Source organism: Gymnodraco acuticeps, unplaced genomic scaffold (assembly GCF_902827175.1).
Source record: "Gymnodraco acuticeps unplaced genomic scaffold, fGymAcu1.1, whole genome shotgun sequence".
NCBI lineage: Eukaryota > Metazoa > Chordata > Actinopteri > Perciformes > Bathydraconidae > Gymnodraco > Gymnodraco acuticeps.
In genome coordinates, this window is record NW_022992081.1 from 2,529,308 (window position 1) to 2,545,957 (window position 16,650).

Below are 16,650 nucleotides of genomic sequence, written 5' to 3' on the forward strand. Positions count from 1 at the left end.
GTTTCAGAGTTAGATAGTTCGCTTGCTATTTGTATTAACAAATGCAATGCAGAAGTTCCACGAGGAGGGAAAAAAGAAACGAGCTATAATACTTCCAACCTGATTAGTCACCTGAAACATCGCCATCGCCACGATGGTGTGTTAAAAGCGTAGGAAGACGCCTGCGCTGCTAAACTAGCGGCGAATCCAAAGCCAGCTGCAAAAGCACCGGGGCTTTTACCTATCGACGAGGCTTTTGAAAAAGGCACTTTATTTGGGAAAATAAATATGGTCACTTTGAAGAGTCAAAACTGTTCTTCTGCTTTGTTTTGTTCATAGTAGTAATGCTCATGTCATTTGCTCACCACTAGTCTTTTTTTTACCACCAGATGTGCAAAAACTACAGGTACATTTAATATATATATATATATATTATATTATTATCGGTTATCGGTATCGGTCTTGAGAAGCAGGAAGTTATCGGTATCGGTATTGGTTTCAAAAAAACAATATCGTGCATCCCTAGTATTTATTCACCGGTATTCACTCTCTGTCCTAAACGGCTTGTTGGAGCTCCTGCCCCCCCCTCCCTGTGAGCCCAGTGTGCTCTGATTGGTCGGGACGTTGCGAGGCTCGTTGCTGCGAGGAGCAGACAGGCTTCCGGGTCGGCGATACAGCGAGAACAAGCGAAACTCATGCTGAGCACACACAAACACTCACAGCCGAAGTAAAAACAATAAGTGTGGCTTGATATTGAGTAAGAAAAGGTTTATAACGCTGTGAGAATGGGTCTGCGGAGAGCATTTCTCCGCGATCCCAACGTAGTAGTCCGAAAAACGTTTACCCATTTAAACAGTCGTGGTACCTTGTTTGTTTTAAACATCATAAATACACAAACAACAATGAATACTTACAGGTTGTGTACCCGAATCTCCCGCTGGTCCAAACAAAGTAGGAACAGCATCGTTCTTCAGTGCCCTACGCTGTACATATCCGGCATGAATCGCTGAAAGGTTTGTGAAGCGTTGTTTCGTGAAATGCTGGCAGAGGGTGTGGCCTCTGGGTATTCACACGTCACAGTACCCAGGAAATAAACAATGGAAAATGAGAAATCTCCAACGAGGCGTTTTGGGGCAGCATAGACTGTGTTACGGCCCGTCCACACAGCGGCGTGCGTTGAAGCTTCCAACGCTTCTGCCCATTCACTTTGAATGGGGTGACGTCACTTTTAGCCGAACTGCATTTTGGGAAGCGACGTGGAGCGTTGCTGGCGTAGCTGGCGTCAAAAGTTGAGCAATGTTCAACTTTTGACGCCTCGACCGAGGCGTCAGCCAATGAAATCCCGTTTATGCAAATCTGCCAGTACAATCGCTAGCCAATCAAACCGCGTGTATGCTGGGAGAGACTACGCAGGTCATTTCCTCATATTCAAAAAAATGGGAGGGAAAATTAATTATAGCGGTAGTGAATCACCCGGAGCTGTATGATCAGTCTCTGTTGATCTACCGGAATACAAACCGGAGGAGCGAGGCATGGAGGGAGGTGGCAGAGACAGTGGGTGAAACTGGTAGGTTTTCGCCTGTTTGGGGATTTTATATCCAGTTTACTTCGTTTTAACTTTGCTATTGCTTTGTATGTCGGGGGCGGGAGATTCAGGTGATTGGTTGTTGGTCGCGTTGCTCGCAAAAAATCCCCAAGCTTCAGATACGCCCACCTCCAAGCGTCAACGCACGCTGCTGTGTGGACGCTCCGTTAGAGTTGTACTCGCTACAGGGTGTACTTTGAGGGTTTTTGACTTTGCAGACCGTTTACATGCATAAAAACCTTCATAACACACAAGGGGACGGGTAATAACCGGAAAAGCAAGACATGGGCCCTTTAAGAGCATTCCATGGAATATAACAAAAAGTGTATCTCGAGCCGGTTTCTCAAACTTACCTACCCCACCTTTAAGTAACAAATCAAAGTTGAAATACGCTTCTGTCGTTTTCAAAAATCTTTCTTGAACTTTATTTCCTCAAGATTTCTCTTGAAAGTCCACATTGTTGCATAAGCAGTGGTGGAATTTTGAGGTACTTGAGAATGTTCTTTTCGTTGCACTTTATACTCCACTACAAATGAAAGGGAAATATTTTACTTTGTGCTTCACTATCTTGAAGTCTGACAGGCAGGGCCATCCAGTTATTTTAGCCGGGCCGGCTAAAATGATTGGTCGTGCTTTTTACAGCGCTACGGCTTCCACAGATGAAATGAAGTTTTATGTATTTATTGTCAAAGCATTTAATATATTCATTGCTATCGGGATGTTAAGTGCATTCCATGGAATATAACAAAAAGTGTAAGTAAATTGCATACCCCACCTTTAAGTTTTTGTTCGTTAATATTGGATTTTTTTACTATAGGGTACGTGTAATACTCAAACAGCATTTAGCTAATTATACTTTTGCTTAAGTAACATTTTCATTACCAGACTTTCACTTGTAATAGAGTATTCTTACAGTGTGGTATGAATATTTTTACTTAAGAAAAGGGCCTGATACTCCTTTGACCTCTGAGTGACAGACTATCAATGTGTGTCTGTGCTTGCTTTGTTTAGTTTAACAGATGTATGTGCAGTATTAGTTAAAATCATTGTAAACTGTAGATTAATCATGGCATGTATCAGACAACAGAACAAAAATAAATGTGTTGTTTAAAAGTGTCTACTGTTTCATGTTTTGTAGTAGTGTGAAGCTGACCGTTGAGCGGCCCGACCAAGTAAGGAGGCAGAGGCAGAGAGTTCAAATATAACCCGGTGTGGGCATTTATTCCTCTTTGTGGTATAGGCTACAGGATACACAGCCTCAATATGACTGTCTCCCCTGAACACAGTTACCAGCCCCCAGGATCTCACACACACTGACTAACAAGAAAACAGAACCTAAATACACACAGACTAATCAAACCAACAAGACACAGGTGAGAGGGGAGGAGACAACACAGGGCACCAGGTGACCACAATCACCAGTAAAAAATTGCACGCTTCTGAACACTTAATTGTCAAATTCCAAATAACATCTGTTCTGCCATCCATGTGGAAACCAAACCACTTAGCTCAGCTACAGCACATCTGTAGCATTATGGAAAGGTGAAAATAAGCTACAAGAAATATGCATTACACTGCTCAGCAGCATGGTACACCAGGCCAGTCAGGTAGCAGCCTCTTTATCCCAGCAGTGAGAACAGCACATTACGGGGGTTGCAGCCTAAACTCATTCAGGTTGAGTTGACTGATGACTGGGTAACACGTTATGAATCAATCAATTATTCAGAATGCAACTTCTTTAATACGGGCATCCACTTAAGTGTAATGGCTTTAGGGCTTTGCAGATGCAGCAGATTTTGAAGGAGAAGGAGACTTGAGAAGTACATGAATTCGCTCACAGAGTCAGATAGAGAAGGAGCTCGTTCTTCTGTCCTGAACGTGGAGGATTTAAGGATTAGGCTGCAGGTTTATCAGGCTATGAATGTCCCACATCCGAAATGGATAGGATTGAATGTGTTTTTTAACTGTGAGAATTGTTATGAGATTAGGTTTTCTAGGAACTAGGAGTTACTTTTGTCTCGTTCTCTGGAAGAGTGACATTGAAAGGGTCAGTCCAAAGGAAAAGGTTTTACTTAGACTTTAATATTTTTGTCTCGGATATTCCTGCCTCTATCTGAGTACTATGTAGCTGATGTGCTCACAATCTATCACATATAGGTTACTGTGGTGTTTAATAGTCCTCCAATCAGCTGTTTTTACAGGAAATAGTTTCTATAAAAAAAAAAAGGTATTTAAGAATTTTTCTTTCAATTCAATTTTAAATAAATGTATCTGTTGCTGTGAGCATCATTGATTACATTCCATTCACTTCCATTGTGTTGGAGTAAAGGAAGATATTTCCGGGACATACAGCATTTCCGAAAAAAAGCGAGAAGAAGGCTTGAATCCAGAGATGGTTTGGACAGTGTTGTAGCCTAATTATATTTTTTTGTTGACAAAAATACCAACACACAATCGTTATCATCCATGCACACTGTATCATCCAATTATGCCTCTAAATATAATACTGACTGTTCTGCCTAAGGAGGCTTTGCAGTTGCAGCAGATATGCTCGGAGAAGGTTGTGTTGACATTGAAGAGATGCACAGAAGGTAATTACAAATAACAAAAAGCAATCAGTGCTAAAGTTCTATTATAAGGCCAAATACTTTAGCTGTTACTTTTCCACGGACAAATATATATTCTGCATATTTGCGTACAACACCCTCACAGTCTAGCACTCAGAGAATCACACTATCTTAACACAAATCTAGTTGTTTCAAATTAGTGATGCTTTCTTACATTTCTGTTACGTAACTCCAAACCTATTCTTAGACAGCTGTTACCTTACGTAGCCTGGTGTCCTCCACATTTATTCCTGACGGACTACAAAGTCACTGAGCTGTAATTTGCTCCTATGGCTCTTAGTGGTGCTTTCCCAGCCAACGTGAACAACATTAAAAGAAAAGGCTCTGTAGCACAAAATGGCCACGGCTCACAGATGACAAATGTAGCGATTAAGTCATTAGCTGCGTGAGTGGAGACATATGTCAGACTTCAGATGAATGGCATTTTTTTTAAATTGTTCAAATCCGACAACGTTAGTATAGGATTTTGCGTTGATTTTAGACAATATGGACAGAGGCACATATGCACAGGCTGATTTCCTTTATGATTTATGCACATATTGTACCATGAACACATTCATGCAAACACACATCCACATATAGGCACAAACAGATGTGCCCAGTGTACTATTGATTGATTGAAAAGTTTATTAACAGCTTGTATATTGGGTACAGTACAGTACAGCTCAAAACATACAATTGTTAAAGGGATGCAGACCAGAGAAAGACTTCCGTCTTGTTTACATCAGGGTCCCCCATTTCCAATTCATCATACATGATCACATTAGCACTGGGACTGTGTTTGCTCCATAGAGATGTGCCCCTTGGCTACAACATATAAGTGCCTTCATCTCAGGCATGACAATCACTCACCTTTCGGCGAAACTCGCCGTTTTGAATCCAAAATAGGTCGTTTGTGTGATTCATGTAGATCTGCAATAAAAATATTTTTGGGGTATGGTGGGGGTCTGGGACCCGGAGTAATCTGCGGCCGCGAGCTGTTATCTTATGTGCCATCATGACACGCATGGTGTTCTTTTTTTATATATATTATAATGCAGCGCGAGCTGTGTGCTCGAGTCTTCCTGCCTGTCGGCTCTGCTGCTCCGCGATGATGGTCTAGCTTCAGCAGCCACATTACCTACGGGTGCGTTCGTTAATTTTAACAGTGCGGTCCGGAGTCACTGTGGTACAGACTGGACCGCTGGTGAACAGCTGTTAGAACGGGCCGTTCAGGTGTTCAGAGCAGAGCTCCCTGTCGGAGCGCAGAGCGTGATGTGCACTGAAAAGTTTTTCTGTCGCAATATTATCGTTGAGCTAGCTAGCTAGCATACATTGTCACTATCTGCTAACGTTAGCTTTAGCCTTCGTTTTCTAATAGTTTTTCATAGGCTATAAACGGAGGTGGTATAAGTATAGATCTTGTACTTGAGTAAAAGTAGAAGCACTCAGATCTTGTACTAGAGTAAAAGTAGAAGTACTCAGATCTTGTACGATTAAAAGCAGAAATACTCAGATCTTGTACTTGAGTAAAAGTAGAAGTACTCAGATCTTGTACTTGATTAAAAGTAGAAGTACTCAGATCTTGTACTTGATTAAAAGTAGAAGTACTCAGATCTTGTACTTGATTAAAAGCAGAAATACTCAGATTTTGTACTTGAGTAAAAGTAGAAGTACTCAGGTCTTGTACTTGAGTAAAAGTAGAAGTACCAGAGTGTAGGAATACTCTGTTAGTAAAAGTACTGCATTCAAAATGTTCCTCAAGTAAAAGTAGAAAAGTATTCTCATCAAAATATAGTGAAAGTAGCGACAGTAAAAGTAGTCGTTGTGCAGATTGGTCCATTTCAGAATAATATATATGATGTGTTTTATAATGATTGATCATTAAAGTGTTCTCAAAGCTGGTAAAGGTGCAGCTAGTTTGAATTACTTTGTATTCTGCAGGGTTGCTTGTGAATTTACTCCAGGTGGAACTAAAGTCTGATTCAACACTTGATTAGATTTCACATCATTCATTCACATCTGCAAAGTAACTAAAGGTATTACATAAATGTAGTGGAGTCAAAGTACACCATTTACCTCTGAACTGTAGAGGAGAAGAAGAACAAAGTAGCAAAACATTGAAATACTTAAATAAAGTACAAGTATCTCAAAATTGTACCCAAGTATAGTACTTGAATTTATGAATGTAGTTACTTTACACCAGTGGCTATAAAGATAGAAAGACTAAGCCTTGCACAGAGGCATGACAATACATTTTCAAAATGCTCAACAGTGCTGCAAAAATTATAAACTGACTGCTACACAATTAAAATAAATGCTTTTATATATTTCTATTAGATGTGACTCTTTAGCGTTTCTGTTATTATTAACACTGCTGCTTTAGTTGTTCTGACTGCTAAAATCCTCTGTTATTCCTCATTTTAAAGCCGATATTCCATGGGGTCTGGGGGCTCGGGTCCTTGTCACCTTTTCCATACCTGATGAGTTTGCATCCCTGATAATACTTAGAAAGGAGGCCATAATATGTTTGACTCATGGCTGAAGTTAAGTTTCTCCAGCTCTCCCCAGGTTGGCAAAAAAATGCATCTCAAAATGCATCAGATTGATGCTTTAAAATATGGAATATTCAAAATGTTCTTCCGGGGGAGCATGCCCCTGGACCCCAGAGGGATAATATCCTTCTCACCTTTTTCACCCCTGACCCGTTTTCATGCCTGATCTCTATGTGACTATACATGCATGTGTACAGTACTACACACACATACACAGAAAGACATTATTAGAATGAATATTAGAGAGCACTGACCTCTGCAAAGGCTGATGGTGCATTCATATGCTCCACGGATGGTCCTGAACTGTAGAGATGATGGACCCTACAGAGAAAAGGAGCTTTAGCAAATCATTTGTATCTGTTTTGAGTTGTTATTACAGCAGCCATGAATGCAGCACTATCCCTTAATAATAAAGAAAGTGAAGCATTATTCATGTATCCGACCCCTGATTCAGATCCACTCCAAATGTTTGGACCATGCTACACCGGTCCAACATGTATTATTCAAATTGAGCCTTTCGTTTTTAAGTAATTTACTGACAGATAAACAGGAGCCAAAACCATAACCTTGTTGGTGGACGTACCACACATGTCCAATAGCTACACACTAATATCCACAGGTCACACATTATCAAGCCACGTATTGCAAGTAATACAAATAGGCACAGATGCAACACTCGCTTACCCTTTGTGCCCTTAAACGCTTTGATGCTGGCCTCAGTGAGCCTCCTCCTGAAAACAGACCCATGCAGACTCAAATTGGAGTGCAAGGGTCAGTGCCAACAACTGCTGGCTTGGCAATGTTTTCCTGCCAGGTTTTTTTAAGCAGAGCAAGAGACAAAGTGTAACAGTATTTGGAATATAAACTAGAGTTAAGGATTAACAATGTTTGACTTTGTATTGGTTTTGTCGTGGATCGCTATGGTCAACTAAGTTCTGCTTTGCTGTTGAGAGCCAGGATGTCCTTTATAGGTGTATAAGAGATGCTGTTATGCACAGATGATACATGCAGTCTTTATGGCTTTTTACCAGCACTTTGAAACAAGCGTTGGTGTCAGAGCTGTGAACATTGATAATAATAGTTTCAACAACAAAACAACAAATTGTCTCACATGTAGTTTAAAGCCTTGAATTTGGCATTTTTCTACCTGTTCTGTCATTTTCTCACTTGTTGTCATTTGTGCCCTCATTTTTGTGTCCTCACCTCATTATCTGCCTCGTTTGATCTCTCTGTTGTTTGTTTCAGTATTGGACAGACATTTACCTTGCATGGAACTCAGACAACTACCCTGGGGTTCAGAACCTGCGCTTCCCTTCCAATCAGGTCTGGGTCCCAGACATCCTCCTCTACAACAGGTACGGTTGTCTCATCCTGTTATGTTTACTTTTGAACCTTATCACTTTTAATACTACCCTATTTTCCGCGGGGCGGACGTAACAACAATACATTGATCAAAATCGAGGTGATCGAAATGCATATGAATTGGAAAATTGGCGATTTCATTATATTTGTATTAATACAGTAATGATATGAAGAAAACTAAGCCAGTTTTCCAAATATTCCCCATCTTATATTAATCTGTCATAACACAAAATTGCCAATCAACATTTAAGCAAAGTGGCCTTAAGAATGGAAGTAACTAGAAGTATTGAAAAAGCTTTGGAATGTACTCTTTAGTGATGAAATGTTTACTGTCTATTGATTGACTGACATAACACCAGACTGACATTTAAGATTGAGAGCAAGCAATTTTTGCTACTTTTGCTGAAAAATGTCTATCAAAATCAAGCCTACTGACTTAAGCTGCTTTCACTTGATACGCGATTTTTCTCTTTGCTCACCGTGAGTTTGGGCGCAGAGCCTTACGTTGAAACCAGCTGGTTAGTTTCATTTCTATGGTTACGTCCCCTGCTAGCTTGTGCCACTATATTCAGCTGTCATCTGATTAGTTACGGAGCGTCCACACTACAGCTTCAAAAAAAGCTTGGAGCTGGGCGTGTCTGAAGTTTGGGGATTTTATTCAAGCACCGCGACCAACAACCAATCACATGTATCTCCCGCCCCCGACATAGAAAGCAAAAACCCCCGGGGATTTTATGGGAGCAATATATATATAAACTCCCCAAACAGGCGAAAACCTACCAGTTTCACCCACTGTCTCTGCCACCTCCCTCCATGCCTGGTTCCTCCGGTTTGTATCCCGGTAGGTGAAGAGGGTCTGGTCATACAAAACCGGGTGATTTGCTACGGCGATAATTAGTTTCTCCTCCATCTTTTTTTGAAATATAGAAATGAACGGCGGGATATCTCTCCCAGCTTAGACGCGGTTTGATTGGCTACGGCTTGATCTGTCAGATTTTCCGAAACGGGATTTGATTGGCTGGCGCTGGCTACTCCGGCGTCTCCGGCGTCAGAAGTTGAACATTGTTCAACTTCTGACGCCTGAGACGCCGGAGACGGACCGCTCTGCTACCCACAATTCAGTTCGGCGAAAAAAAGCGGCAACGTGACGTCACCCCATTCAAAGTGAATGGGCAGATTGAAGCTGTCGACGCTGCAGACGCTGTAGTGTGGACGGGCCGTTACGCTTCAAAGGGTCAGAGGTAAACAAGGTCAACGAAGCTAAGGTCAACGCTTCCACCTAGTAGGCAGCAAGGCTCTCACAAACACAACGGCAAAGTCAATGCAGCGTAACTGATCGAAAACTATAATATACTGTTTAACCTACCAAAATGAATAAAAAAATGTTCTCTCTATCGCACACGGTCTATCCAACACAATTCTCACCCTTATGAGACTACTTGGCTCGGAGAAGGGCAGTCATTGGCTCTATAGATGGACCGTTTTTACTTGCACAACTTTTATGTTAGAATATTTTATATATTTAATTTGTATTGATTAAATCAACATTTGTTCATCTGGAACTTGGTAGCTCCTCAAAATGTATTTTTATGGTCATACAGACATGGTGATTTATTATCCCACCATACTGCATTTAAAATCGCCCAATTGGAATGGTTATTTAATACGACATATTGATAGAAAGGCAGCTAAAATGATAAAACCTCATATTTATTGGTAACTATCTCAGTGGCTACTGGCCAGCACCAGCACATTGCCTTATCTGCCAATGCTCTTGCTGCTAAATTCTACTTTGCAAATCCTTTTTTAAAGTGGACCTATCATGCTATATTTGAATAATATATTGTAGGGCCATACCTATATAACACATGTCTGCGAAGTTTCTTTTTCAAAATACCAAACAGATCATGCATTTTAGCCATGCCTCATTTCGCTCTATTTGCTCTTTTTTAGGCCTGTTTTTGCAAGGGCTGAATCTGTGAGAAGTCTTCTTCGCTGCTTTTGTGGCAGACTACAGCGCCACCTACAGGCCTGGCATATGTACTACAGCGTCTCCAGCGCTTTCGAACGCCAATGGCCGTGGCTGTCTCCTCCTGATAGGTGGAGAGTTGCCCTTATAGGCGGAGCTCCTCGTTTCTGATGTCAGAGATATTTCAAATCTGTATCAGTCTGTATCAGATCCGTTGCAGCCCCGTTTTTAGATATTTGGGTATGGAGGAAAAGAGAGAGGGTTGTATTTTCTGACACTTGGTGAGTTCCTTGACACACCGGGGACACATATTCATGTATAAAAGACGTACAAAAGTGCATTTTGCATGATAGGTCCCCTTTTAGTTATCTTTCTTTCCCTTTTATTCCTCTGTCATCTGGGCTCTGGATACCCGGCAACACAGTGGGTGAACATATTTCCCAGAGGAAAGTTCACTCTTGGTTACAGCTTGGTTTAAAGAGATGATTTAGCCGATTCCCTCTGGGAGGACAGAAACCAAAACTCCCAGGGAGCTTTGCATCTGTTGCCTGCCAAGGCCAGTAGGAACACATCATCTGGAAAAACTGTAAAGTGGCTGGATATGTCAACAGATTTCTGTAATATACTTCATATGTAAGCAATTTTGAAGTCATTTATTTTGGTCCTTTATTTTCATCTTATCATTGTATCATGTTTGATGAAGATGGTTCACCTTCATATCAAACTCTACAGGTCTTATTAGAAACATTCATCTGGCTGAGCTCATATCTTTTCATGTCATTGTCAAACAATGGGACTTTGATGGGGAGAAAGAGAAATAATGTCTCCAGAACAGCGCTTTGGTTTCTTTAATTCAGAGGTCAGCCTGATTGATCATCTTTCCTTTCAACGCGCTCAGCCATTGTGGCTTCCTGCAGTTTGGAGGGAGATGAGTCTACTGTGCCTGTTAAAATAAATTAGGTTGCTAGGGTGATTCTGTGATGGATACCCACAATGCCGTCTGAACTTGTTCAGTTTCAGTTGAGCGGTTTGATCTTTTTCCAGTGTATTTTGTCTTGAAGGCACCGATTTTGTCCACAAACAAAAGTTGCTTTTTTTGGCACTTATTACAGACAGCCGCCTACATGGTAAACAAGACTTGTTTGCCCTCTTGCTAAGCAGCTGTGACATACTTAAAAAAACAGCAACACATACATAATGTGCGTCATGTGATACATCCATTGGGAATGATGCTGAAACACAATAATGAGTTCTGTTATTTTAGCTGAAAAAACGATCATGAAACACTATGACCATAAGGATAAGGATGAGAAAAACAAAAGACACAATACATGAGAACATATTCGTACCTTTCCCAGAAGCTCCATCTTTGTATCTTCTTTTGTCACATGTAGGTTCCACCTTTTGTTCTTGTGCCTATAACATCATAATAATCAGGTTATTGCAACAGCAAACATTCTGTAGTTTTACACCAATCCTTGAAAAAATACCTGCCTGACTAAACATACATCTTAGTAATATGCAAAGGAACTTTACTCCAGGAAATACTATGAGTAATACAAGTAGTGTTTGCCTGGGAGTAAAACTGCTCTTTTCATAGTCCTGCTTATTGTTAGTGGCACCAGGGGAGATAGGTTGTGGGATTGCCAACCATTATTAAACTGTCAAGCTCCAAAAGAAGGTATTTAACAGGGGAGTCAAATGTTACATGATACAGAACATTAAGCAGCTTGTGGGGGGTTCAGCGATCGCTAAGGATAAAAACAATACAGTCCTGACACAGACCCAGATTCAACCTGACATTCCGTGTGTGTGCAGTGTAAATCGTGAGTATGATCATTTATTTCTATTTTTGTGAGGCAAAGAAGCAAGCAAGAAAGAAAGGAGAATTAAACCATGAGATAAGATGAACGTTTGATGATCCCAATCTGGAAATGAGGTCTTGGCAGTAGCAAGACTTCTTCAGGGACAAAGGCAAAAAGCATAAAAAAATAAATATATATTTATATAAATATAGAAAACATTTAACCGTGGGAGTATTTTTAACAAACGCCAGAAAAAAACCCTTTTAGATTTACCACATGAGGACATACATTGAACACTATGGAACCAGTCATAGTGTTGTACCTGATTGTTCATTCATCTCTATCTCTCCTCTACACAGCCTACCAAACATGGCATGTGGTGTGAATGTCACTTCTGAAAGTTAGCGAACTTATCTTGCCTTCCTCTGAGAAGTCAGCCAATTTGTCTCACCTTCAAGAGAGGCTTTTCAGGACAATTTGAATGACTTTTTCCTTTAGAACAAAGATGTCTTAATGGTATTATTATTATTATTATTATGAGCCAAAGAGGGGAGCTTCTAGGTGTACCATGTTAGCCCAACTCCCGTATTGTTGGATATAGAGTTCTGATGCTCTGGTAAAGAGACGAAGCTGCAGGTAGGGGTAGGATGTGGGAAGAAACTAAAGGTCCCAAGCGTCTATCTGAATGCTGCTTTGTTGGAGTTTTAGATATTTCTGACAGTAAATGTCTGACTACTTATGCCGATGCACTAAACAGCAGTTCAAAGTATCGGAGCTTCTTGGAGTCTCTGGATGGTGTTCCGAAGAGGATGATGCCTTGGGACTTCATAACAGACATATTGTGTGATCTGAAGGTAGTTAGTAGAACAACACCCAAGGCGAAAGATCAGTGACTTTGATGTTAGTTCTTTTGCAGAGAATTTGCAAAATAATGAATTTTTGTGATGCAGGAGAGTTTGTTTCGTCAGTGTACAGAAGGGAAGTTGTTTGGACATTAAGTGCTGTAATGCCGGACAAAGAGAGGATCTGAAAGTTAGACAGCTGCCTGTGTCAGCACCATAAAGAAACCTAACGTCAATCCACATCAATAATATAGGAACCATGTGTCCCACACAGGATTTTTGAATATTTCACCATGCACTGTCACTTGGGAAACTAGAACACAAGAAACAGGGTCCTGCTTCAGTTGTTTTTTATTTAAATAATGTAAGCCATGCCGCTGTCGGGCTTCTTTCTATGTACTGTACTGTATGTAGAGAGGGTTTAAATGTATGAATCTAGACCAGGGGTACTCAAATACAAATCTTAAAGGTCCAAAATAAATGTTTCAATAAGACAAAGGTCCGTTTATTACGGTCATTCAAACTTTTAAACAATTGCAACAAGATTCTTAACACGAGGTTGCAAAAACAAAAATAATCTGTATGCAGCAGTTTTCATTGTTATTGTGTCTGTGCTTGACCCCTCAGAGTCACAGTGTAAGAGCTGCACAGTTATGAATAAAGGCAGCTGCACGCTCTTTCATTCAGCATTCCCATTATTGCTTTATAAATGTCTTGCCCCCTTGTGTGTCCACTGAGGTTCGTAGTTTTACACACCGTCTTATTTGACTTTCTCAGGACTTAAAACAGTTTTTTGGGGGCAGACCCCCTCAAAGAAAACAATATATTTACACACGTAAGGTCATCATCTTAATAGTTTTGTATGCTCATCCGTGAGCAGAGCATCAAGTTGACATGTCTATTACAGCTGAATGCGGCGATTACCATTTTGTTCAGCAAAACGCCTCACAAACGTATTAAGATCAACAGCTTTAGTGCGTGTTGATTCAATGCTGAGTACAGCCACACTGACAGTCTCTTCTCTGTCATCGTAGACCGCAAATACCTCATTCCTTCAGTGCTTGGGTCCGAATGCTTCTCGTTTTGCGCCGTCCAGTTCAAAATGAAATCGCCGCCAAATCGTATGTCCACGCTCGCGCCAGGACCGGGGGAGGGGTTACATGACGTGCATCTTGTGCTGCATTCACTTGCACTCGGACATTAGAGACTTTCTCTCATAAATGTCCGATGAGCCACAACTTTTCTTTCAAAACAAAGATGCCAACTGGGGTGGCAGCTGGGGTGGCAAGGCCTATTTTTAGGGTGTCAGTTGCCACCCCGGTAGGTGAAACTAGGCTACTAGCTACAGTACAGATGGAACTAGATGAGCTGTTAACTCTCGCTCTGAATTTTTTTTGTTTTTGTTTTAATTCTCGCTCTGACTTAGACAGGTTGAAAGAGACACACACATTTTTCCCACCCGCATTCCGCGAAGACCCGCCCTACTGTGCCTCTGATTCGCAGATTGTTTGGGGGGAAAAAACGCTGACTGGATGCTGAATGTGATTGGACCAAAGCGTTGACACACACAGGTGGAACACAGTGGAACAGTCAGACATGCAGAGCGCTGTTTGCAGTGGACATAGCGGAGAATTTTGACTCGTTGCGAATGCGTTGTGGCGATGTCTCACATATAATACAGAGAGATCATACATATGAAAAGTATAATTTGCTCAGAGTCCGGAGACAGTGCTGGTTCGGTCCGGATCCGGACCGGACCGGAGTCCGTAGTTTGAGGATGCCTGATCTAGACAATGCAATGTAGCCCCACCTTAGACACATATTTGATGGTGATGTTTAACTCATCCTGTAATAGTGTTACAAAGGGAATACATGTGAATGTGGTTGTTGCCATTGCATTGAGAGAATTGTGAAAATTGAATCTTCATTTGCATGTGTTTTGGCACTTTTGTGTTTTTATATTTGCGTCACTTCTCCATCTGCATTGCGTTTCTCATAACGGAAATGTTTTGGGCCGTATCAGCGCCTATGCATCTGCTGGCCAACGTAAGCAACCTTACAAGCATAGGTTTGGCGAGTGATTACAATTCGTACGGTCCTTTGTTGTTTCTCTTAACTGATTTCAGCTGAAGCTACTTGCAACATCTATTGCTTGAGAAGTAAATGGCAGGCCATTACTTGTCTTCTTTTTATTCAACGGCACACATCAAGGATAAAAGGTTAATTTGAAGAATCCCATTGCTCTGGGATTCAACAACTTCATCCTGAATCAATTTATGCATGTTTTGCTAAAGTTTCAATCTTCTCATTTTTAAAAGGTTACCCAAACGTTTTTAAAATGCTAATGCCTACCAATCTATGGTCAATCAATAGGTAGAAGTTTTTAAAAACCATTACAATGATAAATGCTAATTTGGCACATTAGCTAATTTAATCTATAGGCAGTTAACAAAAGTGATTAGTGCTGTTCCAAAGGTTTCTCACAGCCTCCGCTAAGTGAAAAGAGTGATAAGATCTGGATTATTGATGTATAGGCCATACATCTGCATTGCTTCATCCTGTTATATGCCTCTTGGGCTCAATGTTGCTACAATTCATGATCTACTGTCGTACAAAAACCTTTAGGAGGAGATTAGGCATAAACCTCACTTTCTTACAGTGCGTTCAATCTCTTACTGGAAGTTTTAGAAATGTAATAATGGACAATAATGTTGAAAACATTTCATTATACCAGATATGAATGAATGGATACATGATTTTATGGAAACCTTTATCTTTTTCTTTACTTCTACAAAGGTTATGTTTTTAGTACTGTATCATTTTTCAATTTGTCTGTTTGCTTTTATATTGCGATCCAGTAGTTTGTAAAGCTGTACTTAGATCAAATGGACAGATTAAATGTGGACCTGTTGATGGTGCTTTAGGAAATGTTAGGGATCAACAAAGTTCTGTCCTGGAAGGAGGAGGTGGGAGACAATTGTGTTCTTGTGGGAAATGACTTATACTCTGATAATGATTGTTTTTGGGTGTGTATAATCCCTGTGTGTTTGAAGGACGTCTCGATGGCGGACAGCGATGTTTGTTTAAGATGATCAGTCAAATTACAATTGTCTGGATCTACACTAATCCCCCTTGTGTCTACCTGTCTCTGTCACCTTCATTCTCACGTCTGTTTATCGTCTGTTTTCTCTTTTCTTTACCTTTGTGATTAACTCCCAATCGTTGTTTAAACCTCTGGTCCTTTTATCCCCCCTTTGTGGCTTTATCTAGCGAATCCTTCAGATTGTCTTCGTTTTGAGTGCTTTTGAGGCAATTTAAAGACTGTTTTATCCTCTCTTCTCTCCCTGTAGTGCTGATGAGAGGTTTGATGCTACCTTCCATACAAATGTGTTGGTGAATTATTCAGGATCCTGCCAGTACATCCCACCAGGTGAGACATTTAAGATGTTCGTAATGTTATATTTGACTAAGTATCAACTTTAATCATATTCAATCGTTAATTTAAACCGCTCCTATTGTTTTGGTGTTTTGTGGTTTCATCTAGTGTTAAAACTGGGCAGACTTCCAAGGGAAAGTAAAAGATTTTAAGACAAAGTTTTCATACAACTGCAGCTTGTTAACTACTATTTAAAGTGTTTTTATTGTAGGATCTGCCATTGTATACTATTGAAATCAAAGTTATATGTGACATTTACATCTAACACTGTAACATTTCTAACCAGATTTAGCCATAGCATTGTGGGATGTATGCTTATTTTTCAGTTACTTTAATCAGTTTTTTAACAACTTCTACACCTTTTATTTTTATTTTAAATGATGTATTTTGGGTAATCAGTAGACATTAAATTAAATTGGGGTGTTTTTAAACACTAATGAAAGACTAATGGAGGGGCTTTTATAGTAATTGAATGTATTCCTCTGTGATGGATTATTAACACTTTTGCCTG

The 16,650-nt window shown here is 40.4% G+C and overlaps 1 pseudogene; it reads left to right on the top strand.

Moving 5' to 3' along the window:
• Positions 1–16,650, top strand: part of LOC117537314 — a 60,385-nt pseudogene that overhangs the window by 32,322 nt on the left and 11,413 nt on the right.